At 38.7% G+C, this 14,944-nt stretch overlaps 1 long non-coding RNA gene across 1 annotated transcript; it reads right to left on the reverse strand.

The window, feature by feature from the left end:
* Positions 1-5,065: 5,065 nt before the first annotated feature.
* On the reverse strand, positions 5,066-5,660 carry LOC123970328. The gene is made up of 2 exons (XR_006824933.1): positions 5,359-5,660; positions 5,066-5,281 (listed from the first exon to the last, which is right to left on the reverse strand). It is a non-coding gene; the product is annotated as an uncharacterized LOC123970328 (long non-coding RNA).
* Positions 5,661-14,944: the final 9,284 nt, after the last annotated feature.

Consider the following 14,944-nt stretch of genomic DNA (forward strand, 5'->3'; position numbering starts at 1 on the left):
GTTTCTTGTTGCCCAGGTGTTGCCTTTTAGGTCGATTGTCCAAACATTAAATAGCTCTGCGTGACTAGTCTAAGTTTTCATCCCTGGTTCAAACCTATAAAGGCTGCATCTCCTGTTAAAGAGGATCAACCAACATAAAGACCAGAGAGCTGTCGGTAACCCTTCCTTTTACAGTCCCCTAATTACCAGGCATTTACCTGGTAAATATATGGTAAGTTATAGTGGGTTATTGGTAATTACCACAGGTAACAAGTATGTTAATGCAGAGAAACTACGAACTAATTATTAAGTATTTACCTGGTAGGCATATGGTAAATGATCTAATGGTCTATTATTGTGTAATTACTTAAGGTGATTAGTATGCAATTATAGAGAAACTACCAGAGAAAAAACACCACTATTAAATATCAACTCAACAAAGTACCGTGTACCTCAAAATTAAGACGTTAGTTTCCAATAAATTACCATGTCTTACATAGTTGTTGTTCATCGCTACACCTATTTTTACAGGGTTTATCAAATAATTTACCTTACACTTACCTGTTAACTACCCTGCAGGAACCGTTTTCCCATAGTGTCATGGCACATCTTAAATACTGTGCATGTTCTTGCAGATGTTTATACAATTTACATTTTACTTAAAATGAAGCCTTATTTATTTCCATGGTATTACCAGAATCGTACCATATAATCTGTAAAAGATCATTCCCTTTTCCATGAAACTACTGTGGAAGGAAGCCTTGTTTATTTCCATAGAAAAACCAGACTCTTACCACATCCTCTTCAACTGGTTATACATTTATGAAATCACAAACTTTTACCATGTGTGTTCTGCAACTTAACTAACTAAACATTCTCAGTAAGTAAAGTGTAACTGTACTGTAAAAGGAAGCCTTGTGTATTTCCATGGTATTACCGGGATCTTAACCTATAATCTGCAATAGATTTTCCCTTTTGGGTAACTTCAGTTACTATGTAAAACAACACTATTTACTCGGTAAGTTAGCTGAAAATATACTGTAAAAGAAAGCCATATTTTACATGGTATCACAAAGAATTTAGATAAAGAAATATTTACAAACTTCTTAAACGTTCTTACCATGTAAATATCTAACTATTAACAACCCTTAATTGAAACTGTAGAAACTGGGTTCAAAGAAACACAGAACCTTTGACAAAGTGCAAAATTGGCCATTAACAATGAAGACAGCAGTATGGCCTCTCACTTTTAACTCTCAAATTTATATTTAATGGGGAGTAGCTCTCTCTTTCATTGTTTTTATTTTATCCCCAAGAGGTATGTTTTCCTCTAAGAAGGCCTTGCAGGTTTTTGCATAATTGCCTACAGTGTCCTCCTCCTTGAACACTGGCAGCGGACTGAAGTTTTCACCTTCTGCAGCAATCACAATTTCAGCAATGATAGCAGTCAATGCGATTGTGTTCCAGTCCACGTCCAGTGTTCTGCAGCTGAGGCTCACGCCCCTTGTACGTCTAAATTCTTTTAGCACAGCACGGTACCTGTGCACAACATCCTCTGAACTACAAGACAGATCATAAAACCACATTAAAACATTATATCATAACCACACAAAAATGCAGCTTTGATTATATAAAACAGGACATTCAGGCATTAGGTGAATAACCTGAAGCTATCTAGTGCCATCACAACTCTTCTTCTGTAACATCAATAACATATTACAATAAAACACATAACTGTTTCATAATTGGCCCAGACTTGAAAATGGCAGATGTATATGGAGTTGTGGATTGTGTGTGTTGGCAGTGATCTTAACCTTATGCTTGGTTAAATCTTTCAACTCATAAGGGCGCTACACTGAAAAAAACATTCTTATATTAAGAAAATGTTATATGTACATACAAATGTAATTTAGTTGTGAGCCTGCTTTTTTTAAATTATATAAGTTATAGGATAGGATTGGAGTAGTTTCATTCATGATTTCAGCCCTGCCACGCCCAGCGGCGTTCCCATAGTGTCGTCACCGACGCAGTTCGAGTTCCCTCGAAAGGGGAACAAAAAGCCATTAGAACATCACCTGGGAAAATCTAGCTTCTGGTGACCTACAGGTCACAGATGCAATACCGTTACTGCATGGAAAGGATATGTGACCAAGAACTCACTACAACTATTGTGCATAATAAATCTGTCCAAATACTTAGTAACATAAAATGAGGGGATCATGTATAAAAAGTGCTGATCTCATCCTGTATGGATGTAAGTACCCTAAAACTGAAGCTGACAAGTTGTTGGAGTACAGAACCAAAACAGCAAAAAATATCACTTCCCATAAACTTCCAGTACTCACTCTAAGTTTACAATAGTGGTTTGCTATCAACAATGATCACCCGGTACCTTATTACAGTCTGACAAAGTATGCAATGTTGGATATTTACAGATTATGTGATATAATATGTTACAGGAGCTGTAGAAAGGCAAACCACAGGGGCAGGGGCATCACAAGTCCCATCAGAGAGGGCTCAATATTCTCCACACATCACACATTACGTTAGCATCATGGATGAAGATTATGCACAGGTTGGGATCTCTCTGTTTCTCTATCTCATGCTCTGTCTTTGTTTTGGTTACACTGTAACAATGTCCTGCAATATTGCCTAATATTACTGATTTATTAAATCCACATTTGCTGGTTTGTTGTTAGGTAATTTAATTATTATATTTAAACATTGTTGTATTATTACAATTAGGCAATCAGGGTATCACCTGGTATTATGTTGATAGAAGTTGTCATGTTCAGTAGTTTTTTTTCTCAGTTTGTCACAGGGTTTGAGGAAGAGACAAGTGGACATGATCGAGGATGGAGTATGTGGGAGCAGCCAATCACTGACCAGGGTGACCACAATGTTAAGAGAGATCTGTGGTAAAGCAGTCAGGCGACTGGAGATTAGACGGAAAATGCGTATAGGAGGGAGGAGAGCTTTTGTTGCCATAGATGAGAGCAAATTCAGACAAAAGAATGGTATGGCCTAGTTTTGTAAGTAAATGGTAAACACTGTTTTAAAAATGTGATAGCTGGAGTGCCCACAACAGGTTATCACGTCATGGTTATATTCACTATCAGGTGAATCACAGGAGACATTTTGTCCACCCTGGGAGTGGTGGTCACACGCAGCATATTGAACGGGCGTGGCGAAATTATAAAGAGTACATTTAACGATACAGAGGAAACCTGACAGACAAAGGCATTAAAAATGAACTTCACAGGTTCATTGAGTGGAACCACTGGCTTGGAAAGGAGCACAAGAAGAGTATTCTTGGATGACATTGCGCAAGACATCAGAGCGTGCTACACGTTTAAGTGATGCTGATGGGGTAAATACTGCAGATTCTATGATTAATAGTTTCAGTCTATTTAAAAAAGAATTAAAACGAAAAATAGACTCGGAGCTGCTCAGAGACCACATTACAAACGTATTACAAATTATAAGGGTCTGATATTACAATGTGACACCCCAAAAACAAGGCTTCCTTTTACAGTACAGTTTCACTTAGTTATTGGGAATGTTTAGTTAGTTAAGTTGCAGAACACACATGGTAAAAGTTTGTGATTTCATAAATGTATAACCAGTTGAAGAGGATGTGGTAAGACTACTATGGAAATAAACAAGGCTTCCTTCCGCAGTAGTTTCATGGAAAAGGGAATGATCTTTTAAGATTATATGATACGATTTTGGTAATGCCATGGAAATAAACAAGGCTTCCTTTTACAGTACAGTTACTGTAAACCCTGGTTGTACATTACACTGTAACTTTTATTATTTTTTAATGTGTATTTTTTAAATTTCCCTATGTTGCTTTTAAACTTTTTTATATTTCCCTGTTGCTTTTATGTTTTATGTAAAGCACTTTGAATTACCTTGCTAAAATGTGCTATACAAATAAACTTGCCTTACACTTTACTTACCGAGTAAATTGCCATGTTTTCCTTGGTAATGTTGTACAAATGTACAAATTTGTGATAACATGGAAAAGGAAATGATCTTTTACAGATTATATGGTACAATTCTGGCAATACCATGGAAATAAACAAGGCTTCATTTTACAGTACAACACTTTACTTACTGAGTATATTGTAAAAACATCTGCAAGAACATACACAGTATTTAAGATGTGCCATGACACTATGGGAAAACGGTTCCTGCAGGGTAGTTAACAGGTAAGTGTAAGGTAAATTATTTGATAAACCCTGTAAAAATAGGTGTAGCCATGAATGACAACTATGTAAGACAAGGTAATTTATTGGAAACTAACGTCTTAATTTTGAGGTACACTTTGAGTTGATATTTAATAGTGGTGTTTTTTCTCTGGTAGTTTCTCTATAATTGCATACTAATCACCTTACACAATAATAGACTATCATTCACCATATGCTTTCCAGGTAAATACTTAATTAGTTCGTAGTTTCTCTGCATTTACATTCTTGTTACCTGTGTTAATTACCAATAACTCACTATAACTTACCATATACCAGGTAAATACCTGGCAATTTGGAATGTCCTGAAAAAGGAAGGGTTACCCATTGGGCATAGCAAGCACAACAATTTGGAATGTCCTGAAAAAGAAAGAAACTACTGGAAGCCAAGGAAAACAACAGTAGTTGATGACAGAAATATCGTGAGAGCTGTGAAGAAAATCAGTAAGTGACATAACCAACAACCTCCACAGTGCAGGGGTAAAGGTATCACAATCCACTGTTGGAAGAAGACTCAGAGAGCAGAAATATAGAGGCCACACCACAAGATGCAAACCACTCATCAGCAGGAAGAATCGCAAGGCCAGATTGAAATTTGCAAAGAAGTACAGAGATGAGCCGCAAAAGTTCTGGAACACAATCTTATGGACTGATGAGACCAAGATGAATCTCTACCAAAGTGATGGAAAGGCCAAAGTGTGGAGAAAGAAAGGAACTGCTTATGATCCGAAGCATACAAGCTCATCTGTGAAGCATGGTGGAGGTAATGTCATGGCTTGGGCGTGCATGTGTCAGGGATTTTTCTGGCTCGAACCCAAATGCAGACAATGACTCAGTTCAGGAGGGCATTTACACGGTTTATTGAATACAAGGAAAAAGGATTGGTTAGATGGAGGGGGTTGGATTCCTCCGGTGTGGTGGGGCACGAGAGAACAAGGCCAGGTGGGACGGGTGCAGGGCTGACTGGGAAGAGCGTCGGCGGTGGGGTGATTTCCAGGCTGGCATTCCTCGAGGTAGAGTGACTCCGGGATAGAGCAGGGTCTCCAAGGACTCTAAACAGGGCACAGGGAAACAGGGTCAAAACTGAGATAAAGTTCAGGCAGGTTAGGCAAATAGTAGCGTTACCTACTACACAACTAATAATCCGGCAGGGAACTGATTAGATGGCGGGGTATATAAACCAGTCTGGATGGCAACAGGAGACAGGTGTGTGAAGAGTAAATTGCCTGCAGCTGGAGGAAGATGCCCAGCTCCCAGAGACACGGCCCACAACTCCGCCCTGAAGGAGAGAGGAAGAGGGAGAGAGAGAGGGAAACACCACAGGAAGACAGACAAAACCAAAACCCACCAAGCATCTCTCACACGCTCAAAAGGGGACAAAAAAAACACATCCACACAACACACCAGCTGTCACCTCCCTGCTTTTGGGAGCGTGACAGCATGGCTGCTTCTGGAACAGGCTCATTAATATTTATTGATGATGTAACTGATGATGGTAGCAGCAGAATGAATTCAGTGTACAGAAACATTTTGTCTGCCAATTTACGGAGAAATGCATTGAAACTAATCGGGAGGAAGTTTATCATGCAGCAGGACAATGAGCCAAAGCACACTGCCAACAAAACAAAGGACTTCATCAGGGGAAAAAATGGAAGGTTTTAGACTGGCCAAGTCAATCAGCTGACCTTAACCCAATAGAGCATGCATTTCACCTCCTTCAGAGGAGACTGAAGGGAGAAACACCCCGAAACAAACAAGAACTGAAAGAAGCTGCAGTAAAAGCCTGGAATAGCATCACAAATGAAGATTGCAACAGTTTGGTGATATTGATGGGTCGCAGGCTTGAGGCAGTTATTCCAAGCAAGGGTTATGCCACCAAATATTAAGATTATTTGTTCCTTTACTTTTGCTCACCTAAGAAAGCTGTGGTCTAATTACAAAGGGTGGTATGTCCTGAGTTGTTTAACACATCTAGATGTGAATACCAGGAAATATAAGCTGAAATTCTGAACTCTTGTCTCATCTTTTGATCTTAAACCCAAATGTCTTCAGTGAATAACAAAAACAAAGGAATTTGCCTTACCGTTCCAATACTTTTGGAGGGGACTGTATGTCATGTTTCTGAAGGGCATGCTCTTATAATACAGTTGGTTTTTAAAAACACATTTTGTATGAAGAGATCTTTTTTGTTTTGTTTACTCACAGAGCATTTATGCATGATCTCAGTGTTCTAAAACTTTATTAGGGGCTCATTTACCTAAACAACATGTACGCTTGTCTTTACTACTGAGCCAACTCATTGCTTCATTGCCAGAGTAGCAGCATCTTTGGCCACTACCAAAAGTCAGCCGAGACCCGACAATTTGCAGCATATCAATGATTACATATTCTGGTGTATAGAATGAATCCTGTTTCCTCTTTGAATAATAACAAGCTGCAGTGTTGTTGCCTGCGGTAAAATGCAGGAGAGTGTGACACTATGGACCCTGAGCTACAGAAGTTTTGCGTTATTAAGAGTAGTATGAAGCAACAAATATGTAGTGTATGAAGTATGAAGATACATGTTGGGTAGAACATTTTGCCCCATGAGCAGTAAGCTGAGTCGACACACATGAACTCTCGGTGTAAGCGAGTGACCACCAAGGCTTGACCAGCACATATTGTCTGTGCTTACTAGTGATGGGGGTGATATAAAGAGATTTTGATTAACTAGGCCAACGCGTCTGCATGTGCCTGTGGTAAATGGCATGAGGAATGTAATGGCCATTAAAGCAAATCATAGTAATATGCAAATCATAGGGAGTGAACCAAACTCATTTCCTGCTCAGCCTTTGGAATCTTATGTAAAGAAAATTCCCTCCCATACATTTCTTTCCCTGTTGACTCCTAAAAAAGCTGCCTTTGAAAGAGGAATGTTTTTTTTTTTTTTTCAAAATAGAAAGCGGAGCGAAGACAACTTTTCTTTGAATCTGGTGCCCAGCCAGGCTGTGGGATACCTTCTTAAAAAGCATTCATTTATATGTTTATACATTAGTTTTTTTTTTTTTAATTTTCAGTTACTTTGACAGCTACGTGTGAAGAGTAATGGCCGAGTGCCTTCCTGAATATTTGACCAATATCACAGTCTCCAACAGACTCACAGCAGCCCAGACCTCTTCTGATCTGTCCTACCTGCTGGGAAAGATAGAATAGTGCATGCTGGAAAGGTTTTCACATAAAAAGACAAGACCACTTGTCATTGGTTAACACTTTAGCAACATGTAGGATTGCCAAGTATGTCTTTAAAGGGCTCAACAGTGAATCTAGAATTAGGTTTACAATAAACATATTTACATGCACTCTAGTTTTCTGATTTTGGGTCTTCTCCTGGTTTTTTATCATATTTGGGATATGACGTTTACATGAAACAACATAGAAATTGTGGTGGAAATTGTAACAATTCTCTGCCACAGCTGAAACCTGATTATTCATGTCTCTTTATACATGATTGTAATTATCCGGCATCCAACAAAACTGTCATTCCCGTACAGCTGAGTAACCTCAGCAGTTGAGGATGGACTTCACCACTCTGCTTCTCCTGATTACCAGTAATGGAAGACAATTAAATGTATCCTCTGCATACCACTACCAGATTAGCACCGTCATTTCAGCATGTAGGTCATCATTCCTTCATTTGTCTTATTTTTTTGTCTTACTGAATCACTTTTAATTGTGGTTGGTTGTGATACTCTTTTGAAAGAGAAACAGTTTATGTTGTAAATTGTTTGTGGACCCAGTTGTGTGGGAAAATTGTTGCTGAAAAGCAGGTGCAAATTACAGCAGGGTGAGCGTACAACAACGTAAGTTCAAAAGTTTCGAAAGTTTTGAAAAAGAGAACAATGAGAAAAAATGATGCAATTACTGGCCATCTTGTAAAGCCATGGAGGATGGGGAAAGTTGTATTTTTGTGATTAACTAATGATGACTGCAGTTCTGTGACATTTTTAATTGCTGTGGTGTGTATTTTTCAGAAGCAATCTTTTTATTGTGCATCTTTTTGTCATTCCATATCATTTTCATTTACTTAAAAGTTTGATATATGACTCACTGAATTTGAAGTTTTACAAACCATTTTGTAAATAATTTCAGTTAGTTTGATTTGAAATAATACTAGTATAAAGTAATAATACTTTTTAATTAATAGTGAATTATTTTCTCGTTTACAGTTCAATTCCAGCCATAGAAATTAAAAACAAAATGTGTTATTTCATTTAATGAGTATATCTATTTCTGCATAACTGCACTAAGTTTAATTTCTTCATTTTAGACAAATCCTAAGAGGGTGTCATAGCTGCAAAAGCATAATTAGCCACAGCCTTGGTAAATCAGATGCTAATTACACCGAGATCATGAGCGCAAATTGAATGAAAGTCGCGGCACAAATGCCTATTTGGCCAGCATTAGCAAAGGGTCCTTATGGTTAATTATATGGTATCTCATGGTGTACGAGTAAAATCTTGTGGATTGCTTTTCATCACCAGCTTGTTTAGAAAAATGGGCTAGGCAAGCGTATAAATAAATGTCAAAACCAAGAATGAGTCACCAAATTAACAAGTGATTGCTTAAATAATTGTCTGATTTTTAGGCACGCTGATGATGTTCTAAAAAAAAGTGAGAGAGTACCTCTGACATCCAATATTGAGAAATTTTTTTAGAACATCTGGCTTTGCTTGTCTGCATGTTGGTGCTCTTTCACCAGTGTGATCAAGAGGATCCAAAACACTGCCCAGCATCAAGAGGCCATCACGCCATTTGTACAGGATTAGGGACTACACCATAATGAATTAACAGTTTTATACTTGTGTAGCCTAGCTAGGGCAAACCTGCCAGTTATCCATCCTTGGCTTAACTAATCTGGATAGCATTGTGTAATGCTTTTGTGAGTTAGCTGCAGTGAGAGACATGCCCTACCTACCGTAAGAATGGGCCAGACAAATAACAGGAGCACATGGAGCTGTGTATGCCTGCTGTCATTCCCTGAAAGCAGGCTGACAGAGTGCAAGATCAGGGGGCTACTCCTCTCAGCTGTCTCTGTGTCCTACCCTGAGCACCAGGCTGGCTCCAGCTAAGAGTTGGCAGTTCCCACATGAATTGGTGCCATGCATTTAAATACAAATTATTTATTTAAAATGTGTAAGGGAATGCAGTGAAAATAGACTGCGTTGAGACTTTGTCTGTATTTATTTTTTTTATGTGTGTGTATTTATATTTGTTTATCTTTGGAAGCCATCCTGCTGTCCTGAGCTGGTATGAGACATTGCAGCATCACCACTGTGCCCCAAATCCAGAATGACATCTTTAAATTGGAATCAACTCATGTTTCTACCTACAATCTCTGTGCTCCTCCCCTTATCCTTGTCTCCTTCCCTGTCCTGCAGGTGGCTTGACTTTTCCAAATAAAACTCATCCCTCTGCTGATCCTTTCTCCTAAAACCCCTACTTGTGGCAATGTTGTTTGTTCCTTCAACACACAATGACGAAAGACTGTAGCTTTTTAAAAATCTGTTATCTATAGAATGTAGGAATTTGTCTGCATCAAAATGTTCTGTTCATAGAGCAATCCTCTTGGCTATTCAGCCCCATGTAGATGCTTTAAAAAAGCCTAAAACTGAGGTTTGTCTGTTTAAACATACAGTACCTCCTTTGAGGCAGCCGACACACGAGCCAGTGGTGTGTAGAATGAAAGGAAACAGGAGATTTCAGGGAGCAGGTGTCAGATTTATGGTTTGTGACTGATGTAATACTGTGCACGCTACCAGATGAATGTTGTATAACATAGTATTTATTCTGCAGTGTTTCAGTGGGAGATTTGATAATGGCATTACTCTTAAAATGGAATCCTCTTGATTCCTAATTCTTAATTCTTTTCCTGGCCACCTGAACTCAAGATATGTAGATTAGTCTTAAGTTTGGAAAGAGGTTTTTACATAACAATTTTTACATGAAGTTGTGAAGTGTACGTAAAGTTGTATTTAAGCAGCACATTGTTAGATTAACATTTAGTATTCCAGTTGTTTTGGATTTAAAAAGAATTATAATTTTTAACAGCTTTAAAGAGGAAGAAAACATTTTTTTCATAGCTGGAAGGACGGCAGTCTTGGTCTGTTGGTATATCAGTCCATACTTCAGCCTGTCAGTTCATCGTAATCCAGAATGAAACTCTTAGATGAGCAATGAAATTCATAATTGTACTTGCCCAACAACTCACTTCATATGCTAGCTTACAATATGCTAGCTATTATATTGCATAAACATTACATACTAAATGTTAGCATGAACCATGCTAACAATAAGTCGTGCCAACCTGCTAATGTTAGCAGGGTAACATGCTAAATATTACCCTAAAAACATGTACAGTATGTTGATCGTTTAGTTTGTTTATGTTATTGTGTGACTTTGAACAGATTGAGGCAGCAGATAAATACATTTTTGTCAGAGTCTGGTGGCTTTGAAGAGAATATAGATTCACTTCCTTTGTTGGAAAGGGCTGTCCGACAGATAAAGCCCTGAAAATATTCTAAATATAGCATACAGTTAAGCTGATATTGATTTTTTTAGGTGGCTAAAGTATGTTTTGCTGCTGCCCCATCCTCCGCAGTACATTTCTTAGCTTATGTGCCGGAGTCCTGTCTGCTTCTCCAAGTACAACTGTGGCTGACAAAATGCAATTGAGACGTCCTAAACTTGCCACTGTACACAAGATCATTACTTTTGGATAACTTTCTTGTGCAGGTCAAACGTTACATTTTTGCCTCACGAGTGGTAAGAATGTAAAAGTGTCTATCTTGATTTTTCATCCAATCAACGACATTGTTTTATAGAGAGCAATACAGATTCCTGAGATTTCTTAGAGTTGATATCTCAGTCCATCACTAATAAAGTTGGGGGTTAGATCAGTATTAACCTTTCCTGGCGGACATAATGTTACTTATAGAGGGACAATCCTGGTAAAGAAATATCCAGAGAATCAACCTTGGGAAATGAAAATACTCCTGCTGCTTCAGTGAGAATGATACATAGATGTTGGCACAGGGATGTGTTTGTCTCTGGCAGCCAAGTAATCCAGAAACATAGTAGAAACAGCTAATCCATATCTATCCTGTGCTTTCAGCATTGCTGGTCCTCTCTGGGAGATAGTCTGCCCAAAGCCATTTTGTTTCCACTGTGTCAGAGCCACTGCTTCTTTGTCAGAGAGACTGTTGTAAGTAAAAAAAAGCTAGAATGTTTCACTGTACAGCCTTTTCTTGGCAATTAGCAATTAGCCTAGCCCAGGTTAAGTGAGTGAGCAAGCTTTACAGGGATAGTCTGGACTCCAAAAGTGTGAGAGTTTGTATACACTGCACAGACTATAATGGACAGTAGTGTATGCAGCATAAATCGTTTTTGTGAAGGTAAGTTACAGCAACATGGCAGAAGCAGTACTACATCTAAGCAATTTTTTTATCAACCAACTTCATTCCACATTAGCATAAAAATAAAGCCCTACTCCGAATAGTAACAACATGGAAAAAACATCTCTTCTAAATAACATTAGACGTGTTTTTGTGCATGAGAGAGAGAGTAAGAGAAACTGAGTACCCTGACTCGCGATACAATAGAAAGTAAACTCAATCTCGTGTGTCTTTATTCCCCTGCAGCAAAGTCAGGGGCATCAGCACAATGATTGGTACGTGATGTCACCGTCACACAGAAGTGCTCTTGTCAGCTACACATACAGTTACGTGTATGGTGGTGAGGTCACTTACTGATTCTTTGCTGTTGTATTTCAGACTTTAAACTACCACCGCACTACTGAGAAATGTTTAGCTAGTAACGGCACTACTTGTAGCAAAGCTACTGCCCAATACTGTTAAATACATTTTCCCACTTAATTTTCTCCCAGATACAAACCTCTACAAACGGTATACAAACAGTACGAATGAAGAGGCAATGGAAACGCCAAGAAAAAAATCTAAATATTGCTAAATAAAAATTTATGCTTGGCTGAGGTGGAATAGTTAATGTATTGATTAAAGTCAAATCCAACAAAGGGTATTGGAAGTGATCTTTTCATAGATCAATGTCAATATGGTTTACAAAATTAACAGTCCTTGCTGAAAATCATAGGAGCAGTTCATTTTAGTCAAATCAAGTAGCTATCTTCCAAAAGTCTTTTCTGTACAAAAGCCACTTTTTATGTTCTCTGTGCTGCAGCTCAGCAAGAAAACACTGTCTGAGGAAAGGCAAAAAAAAAATGTTGTACTCAGAAGACTGGAACTTTGGCAGGTACACAATTGATTTGGCTAACTCAGACTGCAAAAACCTCGTGATAGTTTAGCTGAATTTGTAAGTATGTCTGCAGCATGGATTGTGGACTTTGTCTCCATCACTTGTCAGTTGCACTAGGTCCCTTTACCAATAGCTGTTATAATGTGGATCTTTGAGTATTTCTTTAAGACACACTTGAAAATATGTGAACGTTTACCATAACATACGTCCATAAAAGAATGCAGACTTTGAGCACCTGAAAGTGCAATTGCATTGCACACATTTTTTGTAGAATCCTCAAATATGAGTGTTTCATTGGGTCAGTGGGTTGTTATGAAGGATGCTGAATTTCTAGATTTGAAAATCAGATCCACCTCCTTTCACAAAAGGAGTTCCTTCTCCAAACAAGAGTGAATCCCTTTTACAAGACACTGGAAGTCAACAGCTGGGATGTCAGTCGTGGTGCAGTGAAAGAGGATGTTGTAACCTGACATGACAACACATGATGAGAAATCAATAGCTTCATCTCTCCACATTCTCTGAAAGGAAAAGGTCTCAAAAGGAAAGGGGGGGGGGTGCCAGTTCATTTTTAATGTGAAGAGGATTCATGTGGAACTTGACAGGCTCTGATTGTTGGTCCCATTAGAGTCACCAGATGGCACAGCTGAATATAGATAATGTATGGACAAGAACACTGCATTAACTCCATCCATCCTTCCATTTTCTCTCGGGGTCGGGTCATGGTGGCAGCAGGCTAAGCAGGGTATTCCAGTCGTACCTCTCCCCAGCAAAGTTTTCTTGCTCCTACTGGGCAATCCTGAGGCGTTCCCAGGCCAGATGAGATATGTAATCCCTCCAGCGAGTTCTGGGTCTACCCCAGGGTCTCCTCCCAGTTTGACTTGCCCAGAAAACTTACAAAGGAAGGCATCCAGGATGCATCCTAATCAGATGCCCAAACCAGCACAGCTGTGCAGATACAGTTTGCACTACACATACATTCTGTTAATCTTGTTTGGTCACAACATTGACATGCGCATAAGTACATTGCACTGGTTTTTATTTACTTTAATTGTTCCTGGACTTTTGTATGGACTACTTTATTTATTCCATTTTAAAATTTAACCTGTTCTGAGAGTGTTGTATGTTATTCTACTCATGTCCACCCTAACTCAAACTGCTGTGTTTATTGAGTAAAGTGGGTACCAAACAGACTGTATTTTCAATAAGGAATTGAATGTGTGTGTGTAAGATCTGCAAGACCAGGATTGTTTCGTTATTTAGCAAACATTTACCAGTACAAACAACTCGTAAGCACTATACATAACCTTTTTTGTAGACAGTTTGTTTGTGCTGTCACCCAATGTGTGCAGTGGCTTGTGTCTGTGTGGTTTTTAGAAATGTATGGCACAAACATGTTAAAATCAAAGAAAGGGCACCCAGCAGGGGTAGCTGTCTAAAAGGTGAATACTTTGATGTTATCGTTCTTGATCTTGTGGTTGCCGCACACAGCTAGAGCTCAGCAATAAGGATTGCTTGGCAAGTAAAATGCCATTTCGGCTTAGTAAATCTAGCAATGCACTTGTCAAATTAGGCAAGAGATGAAAAATAAACATATAGTTTTTTTCTGGAGCTAATGATGGAAGTAGCGAAGGAGTGAGCCATCTCACCTCCTTCTCCTCTCTGTTGAGAACTTCACATGCACAGTACCCATCAGACACTCATCAGAAGGCACGGGTACCAAATCTTGGTATCAAACAGGTCCCGGGGCTAAATCAGTAAAGACTATAGTATTAGCACGCTCGCTGCGGCCTCTCTTGTGTCAGGGCTAAACTGAGCTCCTCCACATAAAAGCAAATATTGTAATCTGCTCTGTCCGCAGTCTCTCATCCACTGTTTTGCACAACTAAAGTGTGCTAGCTCGGCTAATAGCGAATTGTTACCAACAACTTTAGACAAACTGCTGCATGTTGTCTAACTGTTTAGCTTAGTTTGCCATACACATTTTTAAAATTTGTTAAATTCTTGTAAGTCTAGAACCTGGATGAAACAAACCAGCCACTTCTCTCTACCAGCAGTACCTACAGGCAGTGAGTCACAGCAGCAGAGGGAGGACAGAGGACAGAAAGAAGATACTGACTGAACTCTAGAAAGAATGAAGAACATAGACATTGCTCAGTATTGTAATGTCAGCAATATGCCTTATTTTATAGAAATTTTAGATTTGTTTCCAGTGAGATATTATTGAGTTTATATTGACTTTGCTGTTGTAAACTTTGCTGTTGTTGCTCTAGAAACATCATGTACAGTAGTTATATTGAAATTCTAATCCTCCTCTGAATTTCTTTCTTTAAATTATATGGTTTTTAAAAAGCTGTTATGTAGTAATAAAATAGAACTGATAAGAATATCGATAGTAGTATTGATAGAAT

The sequence above is a fragment of the Micropterus dolomieu genome, linkage group LG04 (genome assembly GCF_021292245.1).
Source record: "Micropterus dolomieu isolate WLL.071019.BEF.003 ecotype Adirondacks linkage group LG04, ASM2129224v1, whole genome shotgun sequence".
Classification (NCBI taxonomy): domain Eukaryota; kingdom Metazoa; phylum Chordata; class Actinopteri; order Centrarchiformes; family Centrarchidae; genus Micropterus; species Micropterus dolomieu.